The following is a 9,912-nucleotide window of genomic DNA, read 5'->3' on the forward strand; positions in this document are numbered from 1 at the left end:
TAGGGAATACCATCTACACACCCATCGTTAACACATAATTATAAAATAACCTCAGGAGAATAATAGCACATTCTGGGCCCAAAGCACCAAACCCACTCCAAAATAACTACCAATAGCTAAGAATGCACACACAAATCAGCACCATCCGCTTCCACTTTACTATTCAAGAACATATTCCTTTACGGCTCTGTCACTTCCTTTTTTTTGTCGCATGTGACTTGCAGCTCCCCTCACACACTACTAGAAAATAGGGTTTCAACATCGGTCAATAACCGATGTTGAAAGTACCGACTTTGAAAGTATTATCGTTAAAATTGGTTTTCAAAAATCGATGTTAATTTAAAATTACAACATCGGTTATTTAAATAACCGATGTTATATAATAAGACTTATCAAAAAAAAGTTATCTATCTTCATATCAACACCGGTTTTTTCTAAAACCGATGTTAATATATGATGACTAAAAACCAATGTTGTTTGTGTATATTAACATCGGTTTTGGTGAAAACCCGATGTTGATGTGAATAAAATAACATTGGTTTCTTTAGAATACTGATGTTGTTTTATTAACAGCAACATCGGTTTTCCTTGAAAACCGATGTTGTTTTATTAACATCAACATCGATTTTTTACCAAAATCGATGTTGTTTATGAATCTAACATTGGTTTTTGGTAAAACCGATGTTAAAATAACATAGAACATTGATTTTGCTAAACAACCGATGTTTTTTAGGTTTTTTTAATGTGGTGTCTTTTTTTTAATAACCCCAAAATTAACCTATAAATTTTAAAATCCAGACCACAACATATCATTTTCATTCTATTTTGAAACGGTTTTTATCATAAATTCCATGGTTAATTTATTAATTACCATTAATAAAAAGAATATTTAATGTTAATGATACATGAATTGTAAAAAATGTAAAATAACTAAAGTATAATTCAAAAATTGCCTAAACACTAACTAACTATTTCATTTTTAACTTTCAAATAAAAGTTTGACCACTGTATGTGAAGTGCCTTCAATCTCTCTGGTTCCAATGGTCTAGCATCATTGAAATACTGCATGATAAAACATAAGTCAATAATATATAATACCAATTATAACAAAATGAAATTAGTATGAATTAAACAATTATCATTTCCCAATTATTCTTGAAACCTCTTAAGATTATAGTTGACATCCAGTGCATGACATAATATCCACACTAAGTGCTTCCTTTTTGTCTATTACATTAAATACATTATAAAATGTAGATATTCAATGTTAAGTACAAATTAGTGTAGACACTATTAAAATATAACTAGAATTAGTAGTGAAATAACTTACTTTAACAACAATCCATCTAGTAGTAGCATTGGATTTACTTTGTGGAGTATCGCCAAGTCTTTTCAAAGCACTATTGAATATAAACATGGATGTGTATTGTAGAATTAAAATATTGAGGTTCCCGACTAATGCTAATACAAATGTATTGAAAAACAACATTGACCTGTTAATTATTCCTTTGAGGTAGTTGTTTGGTCTATTATGCAACGAACAAAACCAGATGACAACATTTTCCTTAGGCAAAATGACGACCAACAGTGCTTTGAAAGGTGCACTGTCTGTTGCCTTAACTCCGTAGCCATTGGATTCTTGTTTGGTTAGGGTTCTTCCCGATCTATTGTGTTGCGTCAGAGCAGCAACATCGAAACTACCTAACTAATTGTTAGTCGGTGAAAACGACTAACTTTTGTGTATAAAACTTGCATAAATTGTATCAAACTCTCCCAATTTATGGTTATTTTGTAGTAATATAAGTATTTTCTATTAAGTATAGGTAATAAATACTTAGTATTTTCATTTTGTGTGTTTAATAATCATTTTCTCTCAATTTCAAGTTAATTAGGCAAGCTTTGGAAAGTGTTGTTTTTCACCTTCTCGCTAAGCTAATCTGTTAGCTTAGCGAGCGTTCGCTAAGCGCAGCACTCCTAGGCTAAGCGCGAGGAAGACTCTAGAAGAAGATGAGCTGTACAGGTTTGCTAAGCGCACCACTTCATCTCACTAAGCGCACCGCTTCAGTTCATCCGCTAAGCGAGAAAGGCGTGCTAAGCCAAAAATCACTAATGTGCGCTAAGCACACGAGCACGAACAAGGCCACCTATTTAAGCCTGAAATTAGATTTTGTGAAGGGATTTTGGACTGGTTTGACTCTAAAGTCCTTGATAGTACAGGGCTAAGTTGTTGTACTATCACGAGGAATCGGGGTGCGATAACTTAGTTGTGTATGTGTGTCTTAATGCGATCCTGGTTGAGTTTAGTCTTACAAGAGGAATCTGTGAACGATGCTTGATCAGGATTAGGCTAAACTATCATAAGGAATCAGGGTTCAGTATTTCAGGAGACACCATAAGAACACATGAACATTGTTAGATAGAGAATATCTTTTTAGCATCATACACCTATTAGGAAGGCCAACGTGTTTTCTACTTGTTTTTACACATCATTTATCTCACTGATTTTCTTTCTTTTTGCATAGATAGTTTATACACCTATTCATATTCACACTTACCTTTACACACCAAACACCTATTTGTTGAAATAGCTTACCAAATAACACAAGTTCCCCGAGTGCTCGATACTCGGTTCTTACCGTTTTATACTACTTCTGCGATCCGGTGCACTTGCCGGAATCGAAACCAAATAGGGGGAATTTTTACAAAACTTCCCGGAGTGCAATTTCATAGAAGATTTTTCCTATAAATAGACATAGTAGTTAATTTAAACAACTAGAACAATTACTTAGTTAGTTAGGTTGTTATAGGGCATTAGTTAGATAAATAAATTGGTGGAATAAAAGGCAGGGATATCATTCATGGACTTGGTTTTGTAAGGGGAACTTTCAAGGAGAGGTCTCTCTCTTTGTTCTGATCATTTTCAGTTAAGCAATTAAATCATTTCCTTCTCTTTCCTACTAATCATAGAGTGTTGATGCTATGTCAATGTGCATTTGTATTTGTTCATCTGAGAAGGTTAGAACCTACTAATCTTATAACAGAATTAAAGATGACTAGAATAGTAAAAGTCGAACCTTGTACTAAGAAATGAAACATCAGTCTTTGTTTTCAGGTGCAAAATTTGGTGGCTATGGTTCCTTTTGACAAACCCAAGAGCAGTCTATAAAGAAGGTTAGTGTTAAATGTTAAAAAAGTGAAAAGAAAAAATAATTTCACAAAACCTTAGAATTAACTACTGTAATTTATTCATTATTTATTTAGGGCCAGCAGCAATGGCAACTGCTATCAAGCATTATTTTAGTTTTCACTTGTCCCAAAAGGTTGCCTTGAGGTATCTCCAGAGGCCCAAGCTTGATAATCAAGATCAACCTGCTTAGGATAAATTCATAACAAACAAATCAAATTAGATTTATAACCTTCTTAGCATGAGGGAATATGTTGAAACATCACATCAATCACAGGTATACAATGTAACCTTCTCTTTTGCTTAAGAAAACATTTTTACAGTCATGTCCAGCTTACTGCATACTCCACTAGTGGTTCACAATGCTTATTGCTGCTTAAACTCACCATAAATAAGGCTATTCACGACAATTGAAGAAGATAGAGACATAAAGTCAACAGAGAAATTGCAAACAAAACAAGAAGAAGCAACAAAGACAAGGCCAACATATACCTCCCTCGTGCCATCACATAAAAGTATAAAACCACCTTTTCAGTTTCCTTTCCATGGGGTTCAAAAGATAAATCAATTTAAAGTTTGAACTAACCACCAAATGATGAGCCAGAACAACTTGTTGCAGCCTTTCAACAGTAAATTGGTCCATAGAGGGCATGTTCTACTTAGTGGCAGATGAGATGGGTACAAAACTGTAATTTTTCATCTTTATTTTCGGAAATAGATTTTCTGCATTCACGTGCATTCGTGAATTTGAACCTTTGAATGAATATTGATGTTTTGAATTAAATTTACCAACATAAATTATGAGTGATCTGAATGCATGAATATAGGAATGTCCTGACTGCATGGAATCCATTACTATTTAACTTTTTGGCTGCAGATTGTATTAGCTGAAAGTCTAATTTCTCCATCCCAATATTATTTAACGGTACAAATTAATTGAGAAAATACTAAACATGTAGAAACAGCTGTATGCAGAGAACCCACCCAAAACACCAAGTGAACATGAAACTATTGCGGAGCATTACACTAGGAAGGGGTGGATATGGGTGAGTCGAATAAAGAACATTCTCTCTCTCTCTTTCACACACAAACACATATTGTCCCATAGGAAGTGTTGTTGGAGAAAAGCCCTTGGGAGTTGGTAATGTGAGGACCTAAACCATTGTTTTGCATGTATGGACACATGTTGAGACCCTTGCATGTGTTGCAACTTTTACTAGCTTTCCAATCCCAATGCATCATGGTTGAAAAGGTTCAATCTTTGTGGTAGATTTTCAATTGAGGTGCTCATAAAAATGTGGGTTTTAACTTCAACCACCATTATTTGATCTGGAAGGATACCAGCAAAAGTTATAGAAGTTGCTTATTACAATATTTGCTGGTATCCTTCCAGATCAGCAGAGGTTGATATTTGTTGGTAAACAACTTGAGGATGGAAGAACCCTTGTTGATTACAATATTCAGAACGAGTCCACTCTACATTTGGTGTTGAGGCTTCGTGGAGGTATGCAAATATTTGTGAAGACTCTAATAGGGAAGACCATTACCTTGGAGGTGGAAAGCTGTGATACTATTGACAATGTGAAAGCTAAGATTCAGGACAAGGAGGGTATCCCTCCAGATCAGTAGAGGCTCATTTTTGCTGGGAAGCAATTGGAAGATGGTCGTACCTTGGCAGATTACGATATTCAAAAGGAATCCATCTTGCATCTTCCACTTCGCCTTCGTGGTGGTTGCTAAGTGAGTCCTTTTAAGTGTTATTATATGTCTTATCTGTTTGTTTAGTGTCTCACTTGAACGTGTGCTTTGTAGCTCTAGTTTAAGTGTTGTTGTTTATTATGTTTTAAAATGATGTACTGAACTCGTTTCAGTGAAAGTATGTTGTTTATGTTTTTATTTTAAATATCAATATCATTTCATAGTTAGTTATCTTTATATCTTGTATTACTATAGTTGTTTAATATTTTTATTAACCAATCTTAAGAAAGTTAAGATTCTATTTATAACCAACTTAACTGATAAGCACAAATATCCTAACATATAAGCTAACACACATCATAATACATAAGCTCTATAATACATAATTATGTTTTAAAATATAAAAAATATAAAAATGGATAGAAGGTATGCATAAGCTTTTTTTTTTTTTTTTTGTTTTATGGCTTGCTTTCAGCAAGTTCCACTGCATACAACAAGTTCTTATGATACATCATATCTATGAAATTTCAAACCAAACCAAAATTTTTATATATAATTCCCCATGATAAACAAGTTTGTGTTCATGGCTAATGTATAGAGAAAGTGAAACAGTCATAGATAGAGGAATACCTTAGAGCTTCCAGACAATTCTTTCTTTAACTCTGCAAGATCATCAATCGACAAAAGAGTTCTCTAGCAGTGCAAACTGTAAATGACAGAGTAAGAAATTCCTTAAAACAATGAAATCAACTTTCTTTAATAGATTAATTTCAAACTAATAAAAAAATGTTAAAAAATTAATGCATATGCTGGATTAATTAAATATGCATCTAGCTAGCTAGCTACTTGAAAGAGCAACCAGTTCTTTAAATGAAAAACATTTGTTGGAGAAAGAACTGATAAGGGCACTTAAACTTAAAGTGGGAGCACGCAAGTCTGAGTTAGCAGAACTTCAACTTGCAGTGATTGAGTCTCTTCTACCCAATTGCACAGTCCAAGTAGGTCCACCAAGTTGAAAATTAAATTTGTTCAAGATAAGTGCCTAACTCATATATATGTTTTTAAGTTATAGATCAAACATGTAATATTTAACCTAATTGCATATATAAAATTGAAACTTAGAATCACTAGTTAAATTAAAATAATTTCACTATTTAACCTAGCTGAAATATATACATATACTTACAACTACAACCTAGCAGAATCACTACTTCAACAAAGGTTTTGAACAGATATGTGGTGCACATTTACATTTGACAATTCATGCCCATTACAATAGATTAATTACTTGGACACATAGATATAAATGCAAAGTCCAAAATTGTAAAAGATATATTAACAGTTGTTTGCAAGTGTAGGCCACTTGTGATGGGTAGATGTTGTCTTAAATATTTTCATGGAGGAAAAAAGAAAGTGAACAAATTCAAACGATTGTGTTCACAAGCGTTTATGGGCCACTTCATGGGTTAGATGCTTGCTAAGGTATTTTCTTAAACAAAAAAGAAAGAAAGTTGTCACTGGGAATAATTACCTAAAAATTCCAACGATGAGAGCATGGATCATAAATCATAATAATCTACATTTTGTAACTTTCAAGCTAATTAATTTGTGACCATTCTAAAGGCCTTAATTTAGTTTTCCATGTAGCTATTTACTCATAAGGCTCTTAATGAGTGGCAACCTCATACCTTCCATCACTTGTATTATTTACTCAAACCCCAAAACTTATTTTTAGCCTCTCATCTTAACTTTAGAATATAACTTTCTCTTCTCTTTTTAGTGAAGAACAAAAACCTTGTCCAATTGTACAAGGTCAGTCTAAGGACAAAAACTGGTAGAGGAGTCACAAATGAGACAAATGGTGCTGGTAGTGGGATGAATAGTGGCCAGACACACTGCCTTAGGTATTCTAGAATCTAGAGGTGTGTGAAAGTCTCAAAACGTTCAAGGAATTATAGGACATGGTGGACTGTACTGTAGGTACTATAAAATTATGCAGAAAAATGAAACAAGGATAATATTTTTGGGGATGAATTCTCTTTCACATTTCAGCAGCACATACACATATATTTATAAATAGATAACTCTTAAACTACAAGAATTTACAATGAGAAAAGAGTCACAACTCAATGGTAAAGAGTCCCAACAATTATTGACTTTTATTGATGATAATGGACAGCACAATACTCGTACTACAAAAATTGAGTAAAAATTACCAATGCATTTTGATAATGTTGCATACATTCCAATAACATTACAATTTGAAATCATCTCAACGAGAAAAACAATACACACAAAGTGGAAAAGAAAATGAAAATGACAGTCAAAAGCAAAAAACTTACAATTTCAAATCAAACGCAAAACTCACACAGAGTGAGCATGAACCAGTGCGCTCAATGGCAGGGGCATGACAGTGTGGGCTCAATGGCGTGGGCGATGGCAGCGTGGACGATGGCGGCGTGGGCGAAATGACAGTGTGGTCTACGCAATGAGAAAGCAAGGTGACTGAGGGACCTAAGTATCTTCAAGTTTTTTCATCACGAGGGAAAAAGGATTTGAGGTTTTAATTTATGAATACAACATCGATTTTTTTTAAAAAAAACTAATGTTAACGTTCAAACTTAACATCAGTTTCAGAAAAACCGATGTTAACGAATTAATATTAACATCGGGTTTTAAAAAAACCGATGTTAAGATCAACTAGTTAACATCGGTTTTTTCAAAATTGATGTGAATTAACTCAATTTATTTATCACAACTGCCACCATGCTCTTGTTAACATTGGTTTTTTGAAAAACCAATGTTAACCTACTATTTTAACATCGGTTATTTGAAAAACTGATGTTAAGAAAGTCACATTATTTACCATTTTACCACCGCATTTTTGTTAACATCGATTTTTGATAAAAACCAATGTTAACTTAACTATGTTAAATCTACATTTTGCAGTAGTGACACTTTCAAATTTGAATTTTTTTCAAGCCCTTCTCTCCTTAAACCACTAACCCCTACCTGCCACCCTATCTTCCTTTACACTTTTTTGGTAATATGTCTTCTCTAGACCATTCCCTACTTCAAAAATATTTACCAAATCCTTCCCATCTGTGCCTTCACTCCTAGCCTTTCCTTTCATCTAGCTTTTTACCTTCTGTCTTAGGTTATTATCTGCTGGGTAAGGGACTGAGCATTATTTCGGCAACCTTCTTCGGCAATCGTTGTACTCATGTTCTTGCTCTAACACCATCGTCTTCCAAAAACTCCAAGTCCCCAATGCGTTGGATCTCTCAGGAGCTGCAACAACAACCTTCTACTGAATTATACTGAGGATATTGTGTTTCCTAAACATGTTGTCTCCAACCATTATCACACTCTCCACTTCGTGCCCTGCCCCTGAACACTGACGCTAACGCCTCCCACCTCCCTAGCTTCCCCACCGGGGTTTTCACCATCAATATGCTTCTTCATCTGCAGTCAGACACGCTTGGCGGTATAACTATTTTGAAGCCTATATTTGATTCTTATCTCCTCTCCTCCAGATATTGATAGTAAGAATCACGCCCTCCCAACTCTTCAACCATCCTCATGAATTGCGGAAACCTCTGTCTGCAAAACTCCACCACCTCTTTCTTCGATAGCGACGCCACTAGCCCCTTCTTCATCCTCACAAACATGCATAGTGTCTCCCCTCATAACTCATCAGTCCGCACACACGTTCCGCAGCAACTATCTCCTACACCATCGCGCTTCACCCTAACGGTGGTAGTCGGATTCGCCGCCTCCACCTCCGTCATCAACACCGTCCTCACTTTTTGCCTCGCCTTCAACATCGCTTGCTCTGTCGCCAAAAACTTATTCCACTCCTTCCATGAGCATGACACCACCACCCCCTGATGTCTCCGTCATGCCATACCCGAGGCTCACCATAAACCCTAATTCCTCAATGTAAGGGACCTAATTGAGCCTTTTTAATAAACTAAGGGACCAAATTGTGTATTAAGTCTTAAATTAATGATAAATACATTTTTACTCAATCACTTTTTTATACATTTTAATAATAAAAAAAACTTTTAAAATAATATTATTTTATTGTTTGAATAAGATAAATGGAGAACATCACACAAGACTCATGAAAAAATTAAGAAAAAAAATTCCGTTCAAAATTTTAAAGAATGAATGTTTAACGTATTAAATTCAAAAAATACTAAAAATTCACAAAAGAGTCAAATCTATCAACATTAATAATATTTTTATACATTATACATGTTAAATATTTTTCATCTATTTGAAAATTTTGATACATGCATATGGACAACTAAGAATCAAAGAGATCTAGCTCAATTAGTTGAATAAGATATGTAAATCATTGTAAATTTCTTAGTACTTATATTTGATTCCTATGGATAAAAAAAATACTAATAATTAAGAAGAGAGTTAGATTTACCAAAAGAAGTTAATCTTCCATAAAATAGTATGTCATGTCCCAAATATCCTAATGTGTAATTGTATCTTAATCAAAGAAATTAAATATTTAATAATGATAATTAAATTTACTATTATGAAATAAATGCTAAAATTAATCCAAACATAAATGAAACTATCCATGTTGAGCACCCAAGACATGCCGAATAACCAAAGTCAGAATTGAGAGACATGTCCATAAATCACTTTTTTTTTTTATAATATGTACTCCGTTGTTTTTTATATGCCTTTTAAGATATTTACGTAGAAATCAAGAAATACAATAAATTCTTTTATTCCAATGAAATAGTTGCGGGGTTTTCTATTTTGTTCTTTTTCTTTTCCACTTCACAATAAATGTATGTGTAAATTATTTAAAGATTATGAGACAAGAATACAATTGATAAATGATTAATTAATGTGATCATAAACTCCGCAAATGATAAATAAATAGAAACAAAAATTTCCCAAAAATTTGACAATTAAAAAAGAGTGGAGTATAATATAAAATATGTTATAAATTTTGAAAGAAGTTATAGAAAAGTATTTAATAATTTTCTTAAAATGATTTT

Source organism: Glycine soja, chromosome 9, assembly GCF_004193775.1.
Source record: "Glycine soja cultivar W05 chromosome 9, ASM419377v2, whole genome shotgun sequence".
NCBI lineage: Eukaryota > Viridiplantae > Streptophyta > Magnoliopsida > Fabales > Fabaceae > Glycine > Glycine soja.